The sequence below is a fragment of the Lepidochelys olivacea genome, assembly GCF_965140295.1.
Source record: "Lepidochelys olivacea isolate rLepOli2 genome assembly, chromosome: 1".
Taxonomy (NCBI): domain Eukaryota; kingdom Metazoa; phylum Chordata; order Testudines; family Cheloniidae; genus Lepidochelys; species Lepidochelys olivacea.
Genome location: NC_140411.1, coordinates 89,695,983 through 89,711,795, shown reverse-complemented (window position 1 = coordinate 89,711,795; position 15,813 = coordinate 89,695,983).

Sequence of the window (15,813 nt, the reverse complement as noted above, 5' to 3'; positions counted from 1 at the left end):
TCAAAGATGGAGTCATCAGTGCAGGGTCAAGGCAAGGCAGCAGGAACCAGGAAGAACGAGCAAGGCATAGTAGCAGGAGTGGGGACAAAGCGTGGTAACAGGAACAAGGAATAGGAGCAATCAAAGGTATAGGAGCAAGCTAAGAAGCAGGAACTTAGTCTCAGGGGTCTTGGCAGCACCAGCCTTCGCAACTGATTCCTCAGACAAAGAAGGGGTGGGAAAGGAACAGGAAGTTTTGTGCCCAGTGACTTTCAGTCAATCTGCTTCTAGTCATCTGATCCATCTGAGTAAATAGGCACAGTCTTTGGCAATGGGGTGTTTGCTGCTGTTCACTCATCTAATCCTGCACCACAGTCGCACAGAGGGTAAATCTCTCACATGACAGGTTTGGATTTGAATCCTGGAGCACCTGACAAACAGCTCCGGTAGCACCTGTACTTCCAAATGGCTTCCCAATGATCAGGGCCCCCAAATCCATTGTAACCTTCAGAAGGGGAATGCAAGCATGGTCCTGTTAATCAAGTCAGTGTTAACTTGCACCAGGATTTTCTATGGGACTAAGAAAGTAATACAGTGCTGTGGAGACTGATCATTGCCCAAACCCTGCCTGTTCCTACCTAGCTCCCTCACTCCAAAAGGGTGGCGGCCATATTTTGAAGATTGATGTAGGATTTAAGATGTGCGTAGGCCTTCTGCTGATCTTCTTTGTTCTTCTTTCCCCCCCTTACCCCATCATCTAGGGTTGGGCCATCATGCATGCATAATTGTCTGCCCAAGGCCCACCAGCTTACCATCTTCTTTCATGCAATCCATCCATTGCTTCTTCGGTGTATCTTTCCTACCACCCTCTCTTGCCATGCTAGCTTCAGCAGTTCCTTTTCACTCACCCACTGAAGTTTCACTTCTTGGATTTTGTCAGGCACATCACAAACTTTGACGTCCATCCTAACGTTTTCATTTCATAACCTGTCCCTTGATGTAACACTTTGAATTGTGCAAAGACATCTCATTTCAAACACCTTTAAGTGTTGAACCTGCTGTCTCTTTACTGCCCAGGCTTCTGTGCCACACAGCATTGTGGAAGGCACCATTGTTCTACATAATTGGGCTTTCAGTCTCAGTGGCTCGTCAGGCTCAAGTCTGAGATGTTATTTTACACTCTTCCAGTACTCCCCAGTCTGGACTGTACCTCATGTTGAATCTCACCATCTTCTGTAACCCAACGGCCCAGGTCCTCTAGATAGGAATACATTTCACCAAACATGTTTAAGGCTCTATGTTCACCAGCATGTAGATTTCTGATTTTGTCTGAAGTCAGACAAATTTAAAAACAAAAACAAAACAACAACAACAACAACCCACCCTGAAGATACAGTTCTACTTCTAAGAATTAGGCACAAAAATAAATATTTCCAGTGTCTGAATGCAAGAAGTTCACCCATCACTTATTTGCAAAACAACTTGTTATTGTGTGTGTTTTTAAGTCTGAGTTCAAATGTGGAAAATGGGAAACTAAGTTGTTGCTTACCAAGGCTACACTGCAACAACTGGCTGCAGTGTGTAGGGTATGTATGTCTACATGCCACAGTGATAAGTGGGCTGTGTCCATACCACAGTGTATAGCTATGCAGGTCAGTGAAAGGCTCTGGCAGGAGGGAGGCACCCGGGAAAGGCTCCACAGCGGGGAAACAGTGGGACATTACACAGCTAAAAATAGAAGTGAACGCAGTGGGGGCACTGTTTAAGAATGTAGAAAGCCATGTAGGGTACATATCCACAGGGGTCAGGGATGTCTTTGCTCTCCTAAGCAGTACCTCACAGTTTACACTACTATTTATACACATAGTATGGGTGTGTGTGTGGTGTATGAACTCTACACAATACCATAAGCAGTATGCAGTGTAGATTTTTTGAAAAGTTTATAACTTGGCCAAATCTGGGTGGGTTTTTGTAGGAATGGCAAAAGGCACATCCCCAGCATAAAGGCCACCCCTTGCCAAATTTCAAATCCCTGCTGCAAAGCACTGGAGAGATAGAGGTTCTCAATTAAAAGGTCTCCAGAACACAGGCAAAAAAATATGTTTCCCCCAAAACCTGTTCTTGCAAACACCTGACCAGTTTTGGCTGAAAGTTTCCGAACACTAACATAACTAATAAAATAATTAAAATAATTAATAATACAGACTGAGGTGGACAGCCACCATGGAAAATTTCAGCCCAAATGGTTAGAGTTTGATTCGGCAAAGTTATTAGCGCCTCAAAACAGAGTCTTATTAAGGGGAAGTTTCAGGCAATCTTAAAAATAGGAAGTGACATCAGCCCTATGTATATATATTATATAATTTAACCCTACACCTCCTAACTGCAAGCATTCTCAGATGCCTGAAAATGTTGATGTACAAATCCACTAAATAAGTGCTTGGCTGGCATACATTGTACATTCTTAGCCTAATCCCATTTAGGAAAAAAATAAACTTCAGTTTCCAACCATCATGTTCTTTGGAAGCTATAAATTCCACATCAAAAATAACATTGTATGAGGACTAAACAAGCATAATATTAACCATGATTTTTTGTGCTCTCTCTCTCTCTCTCAAACGGTTGTTTTTATGACAGTGTGTTGATTAAAAAAGGACAGACAATCATTTTAGTACTTCTGAACTAGCTCATGCTGTCAGATAGTCTGCATTAACTCTCTACTGCTAATATATACCGCAGTGCACAGCAGTTGTTCCACAATTAGCTTATGATATACTGCTTATGGTTGAACAGAGAACAGGAAAAGTAGATGAGGAATCAAGATTAAACATGAGCTACTGCAGAGAAAGCTGATATTTGCTACTAATATTTGTTTCCAGAGGTAATTGATTGAAATCAAATTAAAATATTGACTCGTGAAGCGTATGTAGGGAAATTACATACAGACAAACTATCCATAGTTGATTGGAAGTAAGTACTTGAAGGATTTCACGCATCTGTTCAAGTAAAGTGTGCTTAGACTGTCCTTGAACTTATTTGGTGGGGAAAATAAACTACTCATACACCTTACAAGATCCTAAAATCATAGAATCATAGAATCATAGAATATCAGGGTTGGAAGGGACCCCAGAAGGTCATCTAGTCCAACCCCCTGCTCGAAGCAGGACCAATTCCCAGTTAAATCATCGTGTCAACACAAAATAATTGTGTCAACTCAGAAAAGGGAGCTGGATGTCACTATACATAGCTCAATGAAGACCTGTGCTCAATGTGCAGCTGTACAAAAACCCTAAAATTATATTAGGATGGATAAGGAAAAGCATAAAGAATACTATAAAACCATTACAGAAATCAATATTGCAACCTCACCTGGAATATTGTGTTCAGTAATGGTTCCCCGCATCTTAGAAAGGATACTGTATCATTAGATGTGGGTTCAGAGAAAGGAGACAGAAATTATCAAGGACAAGAAAAAATTCCCATATGCGGAGAATTTGAAAAGACTGGGGTTGTTTATCTTAGAAAGGAGATACAAGGGGACATGGTCTAGAGAAGGTAGATTTGGGATATCTGTTCTTCCTGCCTAAAAACACAAGAACAACAAGGTAGTCAATGAAATTTTAAAAAGATGGAAAATTCAAAACTGATAAAAGGAAATTTATCACAAACACCAGTTAGACAGGGATACTCATTACCACAGAAAGGCATTGAGGCCAAAAAAAAAAAAAAAAAAAAAGCAAGATTTAAAAGGGATTGGGCATTTACATGGGTAACAAGAATATTCAGACTGATAATAATTAATATTAATAAGTTTTAGAATTGATAGTAAACCTCATGATTCATGACTTAAGACAATCTCTAATGATTAGAGACCAGAATGATTGTGTAGGATAGACTATCCCGCACCCACCTACTGCACGGTTCTTGCACCTTCCTCAAAAGCATCTGTGCTAACCACTGTTGGAGACAGGATACTGAATTAAATGGACCTCAGCTCTGATTGAATCTGGCAGTTCCTATGTTCTGATGATTAACTGGCTTGAGATTTGATTTGATAGGATGTTTGATAGATAGTGGGTTAAACACACTTCTGTAGAGAGGGCCACCACAAGGCTTTATCATCATGTAAGGGATAGAGTGATTAAGATGGACTTAAATGGTCAAGAGACCATGTGGTGGTACTCTGTACAGGGGTGAATTCTTCCCACTGAGACACCTCATATTAAGTAAAACTTGGAGTTGGTGAGACCTGAAAACTCCCATTGGCTTCAATGCATTCAATGGTGTTTCATTTAATCCTAGCTTACACTGCAGCTAGGTAGCACCTAGATTTACACCTCCCCTCCCCTCTCCAGATCAGAACTTACCTTGCATTGAGCTCCCAATAAGAATGTTGACCCTGGCCTCCCACTCAGAGGAAATAAAGTTAAAAAATGAGAAAAAGAGGACTTCAAAGTCATAGTTAGACATTAAGGACTTGAGCCAAAGCACATTGAAGTAAACAGGAGTCTTTGCATGTACTTCAATCCGCACTAGATCAGAAGAGTAAATCTTATAAAAAACCTTGACAAATGCCAATCTTTTTTAGCAAATGGATCCCCATCAACTGAATACTGAGTGACCTGTTGTAACTCAGGTGCTGGTTTTATTAACATCGGAATCGAGAATGATATCAGTGTCAGCATATTTCACCACATGCTATTCATGTGGTTTGAGTTCATTCACTCATCATTTATCTATTCTATTATGAAGAAACAGTTTCTGTGGAGAATTTCAGTCAGTTGAGTTGCATTCAACTATACAATAAAACTGATATAATAGGAAAAGCAGTGGTTCTTTTTATTATTCCATAATAAAGAAAGCATACTTTTCATCATAAAATCCCTCAAGCGGAACCAAGATCTAAAATCTAACTCTGCTATAATTAAGGGTCTGTCAGAGTTCCCAGTATATAAATCCCTATTATCAGGAGCTTCCGTAATTCAATTGTAAAATATTCTCATTGGTCTCATTGGACTCAACCTTGCCATTCAAAGTTCCCAGGCTGAAGCAAAGACATTTTACAGATTTGCAAAACATCTGTTTTGCCTTAGTTAAAGAAGAGGAGTTATGAAAAGAGATGAAATGAATACTTGCCCAGTAGAGTTTTCTAAAAGTAACAGCTTGCAGATGTACAAAGGATAATTATATATTAAAACATATGTGCCAGCTTCGGGTCCTTGTAACACTTTATTGGCAAAATGACACCATTGACTCCAATGTTTAATGGCCAAATTGTTGATATCTGAAAACCAACTACTGTTTTTACTAATTTTAAAATACTGTGTTGCTTTTCTCATTATTATACAAAACATTTATTAAATGGTGAATGAAATACAGAATTTACCTATTTAACCACTGTAACAAAGTTCCTCCTCTATCTTGGTGGGTTTTGCGCTTATTGGCGGATTTGCTCACCTTGGAGCTTCACAGGAGCCCTCAGTTTGGCCGTTTTCATGAACCCACAATCTAGGTCAATTCCTCCTGTGTCTGAGCAGGAGTTGGGAGGTTTGGGTGGAAACCGGGCCCGTCCTCTACTCCGGGTTCCAGCCCAGGGCCCTGTGGAATGCGGCTGTCTAGAGTGCCTCCTGGAACAGCTGTGTGACTCCTACAACTCCCTGGACTACTTCCCCATGGCCTCCTCACAATAGGACCTTCCTCCTGGTGTCTGATAATGCTTGTACTCCTCAGTCCTCCAAGAGTATGTGTTCTCACTCTCAGCTCCTAGTGACTCTTGCTCCCAGCTCCTTACACACGCACCACAAACTGAAGTGAGCTCCTTTTTAAACCCAGGTGCCCTGATTAGCCTGCCTTAATTGATTCTAGCAGTTTCTTGATTGGCTGCACGTCTTCTAATCAGCCTGTCTGTCTTAATTGTCCCCAGAAGGTTCCTGATTGTTCTGGAACCTTCCCTGTTATCTTACCCAGGGAAAAGGGACCTAGTTAACCTGGAGCTAATATATCTGCCTTCTATCACTCTCCTGTAGTGTGTCCCGCCCCGATACAAAATGGCGGGACCTCCTGCCACTTTTGGAGGGTGAGGAGCCCTGGTGGGCCAGCCTCTATTCCACCTTGGTCCCGAGGATATCAGTTGGCGGCTTCTTCATGGAGCCATGAGCCTGGGTGTGTTCTTAGCGTGGTTCACCTCTATCCCAGACACCTGCCCCTTTTGCGGCGTGAGGGAAACCCTGGCACACATATATCTGGAGTGTGCCAGGCTGTAGCCCGGCTCCTCACGAATATTTTATTACATTTTTGGTTGCACTTTTCCCCTCAACTTCTTATTTACGCACTCCCTATCCGTGGCCCCACAAAGTCACAGGATCTCCTGGTCATCCTCCTCCTGGCCCTAGCTAAAATGGCCATCTATAAAAGTGAGTGAGGAGTGAGAGTGAGGAGGTTGGCCGATGGAGTCTCCTGTGACTGTGGGGCCTATTTCCGATCCTCAGTTCATTCAAGTATCTGGGCACAGTTCCTCTGGGCGGCGTCCACTGACTCCCTTGACACCTTTGAGGAGCAGTGGGCGCTGTCCGGGGTTCTCTGCTGAGTGTCCCCGTCTGGTTCTCTTTGTTTGACCTTTTGACCACACTCCTGTTCCTGTTATTTCATTAGTTGTCCCCCGTATTTATTTGGTGTCCAGGTCCTATGGATCCCCCTCTTAGGCTGGGGGGATCCTTTAGCAAAGCCTGCCCACTTCCCGGATCCCAATAGGATCACTCTCCTGTAGCCATCTGGCCTGACCCTGTCACACCACACATGGGTGTTGCAAAGTTTAATAGGTTATTGTTTGTACAGCACTGGAAATCTAAAGTGCTCTATAAGAGCTAAGTATTATTAAAGACCTGACTAATACTATTTCTGACTATAGATAGACATACAATGTTGCTTTTAATTGAATAGAAAAGCTGTACAAATTGGGAATTGATGCCTTCTCTGTCACAAAGTTCTTTTGGGTTTTTTCCCAGTTCAATAGAAACTGTGCAAGATCACAGTAAATGCCACAAACCAGTGCTACTCATTAGCAGAAGACAGTAGGTTTTGTAATATCTCCAAACCCAGCATGGATATATGTTAGGCTGTAATGACTCCTTTAGATCCACCAGAGCTTAACATACTTTTCCTCTATAGTGTTTAATTTCATTAAGTATCATAATATTTGTTGATAGGTTACCCCAAAAGGTTTGGTTGCAATTGTTTGCTTATCTGAAGTTTATCCAAACTCACTAAAACTTTAGAGATTCCTCATAGCAACCTCTCCGGCAGCCAAAATTCCACTTCTCAGAGAACCTGTCACATTTTATTTGCTCATATATATGAGTAGGGCAGTACCCAAAGAGTTGCAGCATTACAGAAAATGGATGGTGGAGCAATGTGTGACAGCACTGGCAGCCAACATGTTGGGTTCAGCTTGAGGTTTCCAGTGATAAACCACATTGCAGTGTTCAGCTGGATATCAATAAGTCAAGTGTGGCTACTTCTGGTCAATATCAGGGCACAGTACTCAACTATGGAGTACGCAAAGGCCAACACTGATGTCTGTAATACTGATGCTGATACTCCCCAGCTTGTGCATACCAGTTTCTGAACCAGGTTGACCCTTGTCTTTGTCTTGATTGCTACCTTCTTCAAATGGTCATGCAAGGTCAGTGTGCTCATGGGCAACCCTAAACCACATCTGCACAAACAATGGAGGATGCGGATACTTCCTCCACAAATGGAAAATTAAAGACTCTCCAGTGTGCAACTGTGGTCACTCAGAACAGACTATGGAACATATAATAACTCAATGCCTGATTCACAAATATGAAAGAGGCATCAGAGCGATACCCTGCTATGCCTGACACAATTATCTGGCTTAACCATCTGAATGTAAAACTATAGTTGTTGATCTAAATCTATATCAGCCATATGAAGAAGAAGGGTAATGACCCAAGTGTCACTACTGAGTTATGCTAAGCACATCAAATCTAGTGTAATGTATTCAAATCACACTATCTCTGCAGTAGGGTTGTGATAGGACCCTGAGCTCACCCTACCTCTGGTTTTCTATATGCAGGAAGTGAACATTGTTGGGGTAGATTCAGTCCTCTGTCTGAGTCCATAGAAGCTGACCCACTTCCAGGGCTGTCAAAGTTCAAAAGGACTATTAAACCCAAATGAAATCACGTAAGGTTGTGGCAGGACTGTTTTCCTTCAGGGCATCTCTGAAGGGCCATAGTCTCATTCAGGGTTCACAGGCAAATATCCATTATTGGTGTCTAAGGACTGTTTGGAGTTGGGACTCTCCTTTAACTCAGGAGATGAGCCAACAGGCTGTGGTCATCTGAGGAACTGCAGCGTTCCACCAGGTCCTCCCCATGATCAGAGGACTGAAGGTCTGCTGCCTCTTCAGTCTACCACCAAGTGAACTGGGTTGCTGCCTTTTACAACCTCCCACCAGACTTGACATACCCTGCAGATGTGGAAGAGTCTGACTGGTTTAGCCCAAAACAGATCCTTAACCCTTATCTGGGCAGCGTGGAATTTTTACACTCCATCTCATTTTTACTCATCCATACTCATCTCCATCTATACCCACTATCTTTGTAGCTAGGCCATAAAATTGAGCCCTTTTTCATGTGGGGAAACCTGAAGGAAGACAGCCATAGGACTCAGATATGAGGGGGCATGATCCTCACCCTGACTTTTGCAAAGTTTAAATCTGAACAGATTCTAGCCTTTTCATGGGGTGGACAACATTCAGGCGTGTATTTGTCTGTTGAACCAACAGACCAATATTTGCTGTTAATATTTTAGCTCATATACTCAACCGGACTTGAACAGATATATTGCCTTGGGTCCACTTTACAATATTTATAACTGAAAAATTATTTTATTCAACTACCATTTTAAAAGGAAGTGAGTTAGTATGGGCATTGAGATTTAGATTTACAGATCCATTTTTTCTTATCACTGCGTGAATTTCATCCAGTTGCAGAGTGCCACGTTAAGCCCCTCAGCGCCACCTCAGGCCTGTGGCAGGATTGCTGTGGGGATTAGCTGCAGGTGCAGGGGCCATGCAGAGGGTTCTCTGCAGCCCACCACTCTGTAGAAGGGGTCTCCTCTCTACCCACAAATACACCAGTGCAAGGGTGCCACTTAGAGACAGAACAGGGGATAATGGACCTGGAGGGACTGTGGTGCATCCCGGCAGGCTGCTCATGGGTTGTGTGTATGTCAATTTCCTCTAGAATACTGCAGAATCTCATACTCCAGATAAATTACTTTTGTGTAGGGAAGAATTAATTTCACCCCAATGTGCCTAGATAATACATCTGCCCTTGTCCTATATCATGGGCTTCTGAACAGTGGGTGAACCTTTATATCATACCGCATGTATTGCAACATAACAGCACAGTAGAAGGAATAAATGCTGGAATGCAAGTCTGATCTCTAGGTTTACTAGCTTTTGTCAATTTAAGCCAGATGCTCCTTTAACTTAGCTTTTATAGAAAATGTGAGTATTCCCAGCTCCTTCATAAAACTGTGTTTAAGTGGATTTCCATTTGTGTTTCAAAGAAAGTGCTGAAACTGTTTGTGCTGAGCTCTGCTGCTGCCTCAGAAACACGCAGTGGTCCTCAAGGCACAGTCAAGAGAACACAGTATTCCCAGCACTGCTGGGAGAATATACAAACAACACTGTTGAAAGAGAACAAGAAGGTAAGGTTATTAAAGCACATGTAGGGATTTATTAATCTGTAACCATATGCCTGTTTATTACTATATTCTCCATGAATAAAAGTAGCCATATAGTTTGATGAAATAAAATCAGATTGAAATGCATTCTATAACACTGAGCAGGACTCTATTTCACAAATAGATTGAGATCAATGGGTCTACTCAGAGAATAAGATGCTACACAGGGGAGTTTCTCATGATATAGACAAGTGAGAGGAGAACCAGATCCACTGTATTGGATGATAAATGGAAAATGAATCAGAAAAATGTGGTTGCAAAAAGAAAACAAAAAGAAAACAAAAAGATCTTAATGAGTTATATAGCAGGAGTATTAAAACCAGAAAATCTGTAGCAATTTTATTTTTTGTGCCGGCCATTGTGTTCTATTTGGGGCAGATTTTTTTTTTAAAAAAAAGTTAAAGGCAAACTGCACAGAAGAAAACAACAAAAGTTACAAAAGGTTTGGAAAAATGCACCCTGGTAAGAAACATTAAGAGCAGTAGACACATTCATTCTGGGGAAAGGAGAAAGGAAAACTTGCTTCAAATACATAAAGGGGATTCATAGAAAGGACTTCAATCAGTTATTCTCCATGGTCAGTGAGGACTGAATAAGGAATGGGTCTGAGAGGCAACAGCAAAAAATTATGTTATGTAATCAGTAGGGCTGGCTGGAAAACAAGAATTCCATTTCAAGAAAAAAGTCAAGGTTTCAAAGTCTGTTTTAATACCACATTGGAATAAGAGTGAGACCAATTTCTCATGAAGAGACCAGGGAGAGAGGGAGAGTGAGAGATCCACCCCAGAATTGCCAGTCGCCCAATCGTTAGGACACTCACCTGGGTTATGGGAGATGCAGCTTCAACTTCATACTCTGCCTGATTCTTCAACCTGGAGCTCCCACATCTCGGGGGAGAACGCTAAACATTCAGCTCTTGGCTATTCGGATGTGTGTGTGTGTGTGTGTGTGTGTGTGCATGCATGCACATGCACACAAATGCTCTCTCTCTCCACGCTCCCAAAAAATTAACCCTGGACCTGAGAAACCTTCCCATTGAAATTGATACAAATCTGCAAAATGTTACAGAAAAAATATTTCACCAAAAATTTCCCAACCAAGTCTAATAATCAGAAAACGAAACCCCTAAGAATGCTTTGATAATGAAATATGCTGATGAGGGAAAGTGTGGAATTACAATAATAGGAAATACTCAAGGCTGAACTACTCTAATAGGTACACTAACGGAATCATTTAATCAGTCCTATTTTAATGAACCGGGGTATTCTTAAAGTCTCAATTCCATCTAAGGTGTCTATTACCATAGAATTAAGTCATCTGTAATTTAAATGATTCTGTAATAGGCCCATTTTCATACAATGATGTTATCTTCATTTCTAGTGGTTAAACAGGATATACGATTTGACTTATGTTATAGACCCCAGCTCAGTAAAATATTTAAGCACATCTTAAGAATATGCTTATATCCCATTGAAGAAAATTAAGCTTTTGCACATGTCAAATGCTTCGCTGAATAGGGATGGACTACTGAATCTTGGGCATAGACAGCAGTTATGTAAAAAAGGAGTAATATTTACTTATCAACCTCATAAGGGTATTATGGGGATTAGCTGATGTGCTTAGAGACTTTTGAAAGTGGAATACTAAGTAAGTGCTAGGTATTATTATCAATTATGATTATTACATGCATCCTTTCATACAAATGTACAATTATAGACATACTGTGTGTTCACATTGGAATAATGAATTAATCAGGCCAAATCCCATAATGTTTCAATGCTAACTATTAACTGGATCTGTTTAGCAGTATAACATACTGTATTTAGTCATATTGCATTGTGTAGACAATTATCTTTTTACTTAATCCATTCAAATTCTTATAGACTTATAAAAATAGTCTCTGAACATACTATGAATTTGTAAATAGTTTTAAGTGAGTGAAATATATACATTCAGAATGCCAGCACAAAGCCTGTGCATAACTTAAGCCCCTTTGAGAGTTTAAATCACTTGATGATTACCTGTTCTGTTCATTCCATATGATGCATCTGGCATTGGCCACTGCTGGAAGACAGGATACTGGGCTAGATGGCTTTTAAGTCTGACCCAGTATGGCCATTCTTAAGTTCGTATGATGCTTAGGACTTGTACTAGCTTTCTACAAAGGGGTGAATTGCAGCCATTATGTGATGCTCCATTGAGTTCTGGAATTGTACCCCCTGTTTAAATAATAAAAACATATAACACCATTTTAACAGTCTTCACTTTTTAAGTGCTGAAAATCCTAAATACAGGCATAATATACCAAGCAAATATAATTTAGCATCTACCTTTGTCCTGTCAAGTCACTTACTTTGATCTTAATTTGTTAATTTAAGTTAGTGTTAAAAGTCAGAGGAAAAAAACAGCTTTTTAAAAAATGTCTTACATCTCTTTCTTTTTAAAAAAAGATTGGAATCTTACTATCTTGATTATTTATAATTTTTACATTAAAAAAATCAAGGGATCCATGTCTAGTCACTAACTGATCCTGGATTGTCAGAGAGATGAGGAGAGTTCATGTAGGGCTATCAGCTTTTAGATAGAAATCCCCATCAGTTACAATGGGGAATTCTGCTTCAAACTGATGGTCTGGCCCTAACTCCCAGTGAAATCAATGGAAAGACTCCCACTGTTTTCAGTAGTACTTGAATCAGGCTGTTAAATGAAAACAAAACTGACTTACAGTGAACGTCCTTAACACCTCTAACTTTTATGACTATTTGTGTGGGGCCTAGGCTTTGAAAACACACAGGCTTTCACTGGCTGGTAAGACATGTGGCTGGTGAGGCGAAGGCAGCTGGGAGACAAAAGGAGTTAGCCAGCTGAGTTTTGTTTTGTTTCCTTAGTACTTTACAAGGAAGAACCCACCCTGGGAGGAAATTGGTTTATCACCAACACCACAGTTAGTTCTTCCTCTGCCTTCACCTGTGGGGGTCCCCACCAGACAGGCACCAGGATCCTGGAGTCTTCCACCTATGTTCTGGTCTTGACTTGCTCAGAACGTGGCCAGCATATTCCCACCAACAAAAGCCAAGCAGGAGGAACCACCAGGTGTGAGAGGTGTCTGTTGGTGTAGTCTCTTGGGAAGCAGGTAATAGAGCTGCCAGAGGAGGTGGCATCTGAGCATCATCCAGGAGCACCAGGACTTGGACCGGACACAATGGAGGTATCTGGTATGAAGGATGTAAGCTGATTACAAACGACTGCAACAGCACCAGGCCACCTCGGTCAGTAGACAATGCTAAATCCCCCACTCTGGTCATCTGTCCATCGAGGTTATAAGCCATTATGCTGTACTGACAACAGGAGGTGAGGACCGGATCCCAGTGGCTGAGAAGGAGGTGCCACTCACCCCCAAGCCTGGGAGGCTCACTGCCATGGCACCTGAGAGGAGGAGACATAGGGTGTAGGTGGTCAGAAACTCTCTTCTGAAGGGAATGGAGACATCCATCTATGGATTGGGCATGATGTCCTGGGATGTGTGCAGCCTGCCTGGAGCCTGTGTCCAAGATATTGCGTAAAGGTTGTCAATGCTCATTTATCCCTCTGGTCACTACCGTATGCTGTTTATCCATATGGTCACTAATAATACGGCCAGGTCTAACCCTGAGCAGATCAGCAGTGACTACAGGGAGCTGGGAGCCAGGGTGAAGGAGTCAGGGGTTCAGGTTGTGTTTTTGTCCATCCTCCCAGTTGAGGGTCAAGGCCTAGGCAGAGACATGTACATCCTGGAGATGAATGCATGGATATGATGTCACTGGGAGGGCTTCAGCTTTTTTGAGCATGGGATGCTGTTCTGGGAAAAAAGGTTTTCTGGGAAGAGATAGAGTCCACCTGACCAAGAAGAGGAAGATAATCTTCATGCACCAACTTGCCGAGGAGGAGGACTTTAAACTAGGTTCAATGGGGGCAGGTGACAAAAGCTCAGAGGTAAATATAAAAACCTTAACAGATGGTTAGATGTTGGGGGTGGGGTGGGGGGAAGACATGGAAAATTACAATAGGATCAAAGTAACAAGGAGGAAATCAGTGTGGGAATCTGATCAACACTGAAAATGTCTATACACAAATGCAAGGAGCATGGGGAATAAAAAGGAAGAACTGGCAGTATAAGTACATAAGCTAAATTATGATTTAATTGGCAACACAAAGATTTTGGTGGGATAAGTCTATGACTGGAATATTGGTATAGAGGTGTATAGAAAGGAGAGGCAGGGGGAAAAGGCAGGAGGGATTGCATTATACAGAAAGGATATATATATATATATATATTTGTCCCAACACTCGGTGCTTGTTCCCAGGACCAGAAACGGTGCTCAGCTGTATTCAGCTGATGTGCAACTGCAACCAGCAACTGCAAATTGTTTTGCTCTGTGGCTTGCAGCAGGGCTGCTTGTGAGACATTGCTATGTTCTGCACAGGGGCTCCTGTCTTAGCTCTGGAAATACTTAGCTCTGGATAAGGCACAAAGTGTTTGTAAGGCTCACAACAAGAGTGCACAGCTGAGTGGGTCCATGCTTCTCCGGATGTGGCATACTCAGCGGCTAACCCAGGCTTTTTATAAAAAGGCATGAAAAAGCTTGGTTTGTTTGCTGTTGATATCAGGGAGGGAGGGAGGAAAGTGCATCATGAGAATCATAGAATCATAGAATCATAGAATATCAGGGTTGGAAGGGACCCCAGAAGGTCATCTAGTCCAACCCCCTGCTCGAAGCAGGACCAATTCCCAGTTAAATCATCCCAGCCAGGGCTTTGTCAAGCCTGACCTTAAAAACCTCTAAGGAAGGAGATTCTACCACCTCCCTAGGTAACGCATTCCAGTGTTTCACCACCCTCTTAGTGAAAAAGTTTTTCCTAATATCCAATCTAAACCTCCCCCACTGCAACTTGAGACCATTACTCCTCGTTCTGTCATCTGCTACCATTGAGAACAGTCTAGAGCTATCCTCTTTGGAACCCCCTTTCAGGTAGTTGAAAGCAGCTATCAAATCCCCCCTCATTCTTAGAGGCTAAGGTCATGTTCCCATTACCACCCAGGACAGTGTTTTGGACCCCTGAGGTATTGCAAGCCCTACCCAAAATCCCATTCAGCTAGTTGCACAGTGGGATAGCTACACACAGTGCAGTGCTCCATGCATCGATACAAGTGCTGCTAGTGAGGATACACTCTGCCTACACAATGAGCGTGGTGTGGACAGAGAAGATTGACTTGCTTAATCTGGAGAATCGATGTTGACTTATATAAAGTTGACTTGAACTTTGTAGTGTAGACATGCCCTTAGATAGGGTGGTGCCAAAGGGCACAATCTAGGCATAGCATTTCCTGAAATGGTGGATCATTCTTCCTTAATGCATCAAATTAAAATGTTCAAAAAGTCAAAGAAAAAATGAGAAGGCTTTTTATTATTTGAGGGGTAAAATGTGAAGCTGAATATTTCACAGAGGATGCAAGTCAGAACTGCCAGCATCTGCTAACAACACCAGCTGTAAGCATTAAGGTCACATTTGTTGTTTATTTCATTTACATTCAAGAATATTCACTTATTTTAGGCCAATATGAGCAAATACCGTTAATCAAGCATGTAACATGTGACAGGATCTTCAGAATCCAAGTCACAGAAGGCTGAGTACTCTTCATGATGTTGGACATCTAAAAATGATCTGCTGCATCTGTGAAGTCTCGTGACATTGCAGTGTTTACTGAAGATGCAACTTTAAAATTAAACATCTTGAGAACTGGCACCATGCTTTGTGATGTACAACAGTATTTCCCAACATTCTTTTTTTCCATGTGGACAGAGTAGTTTATTTTATGGTTTAACAAACACAAGGCCTTTTTCTTCTCCCACTGAAGTCAATGGGAAAAAAAATTAAAAAGAGTAGAGTCAGGACCATAGTAATTCATTCTTTAAATGTTTACTTTAATTTTTTCTGCAATTGCAGACTTAAAAGCATAGGCTATCAGTGCCATGAATTTCTACTATCAAAACTGAAGGATAATTAGCTGAATTTAGTACT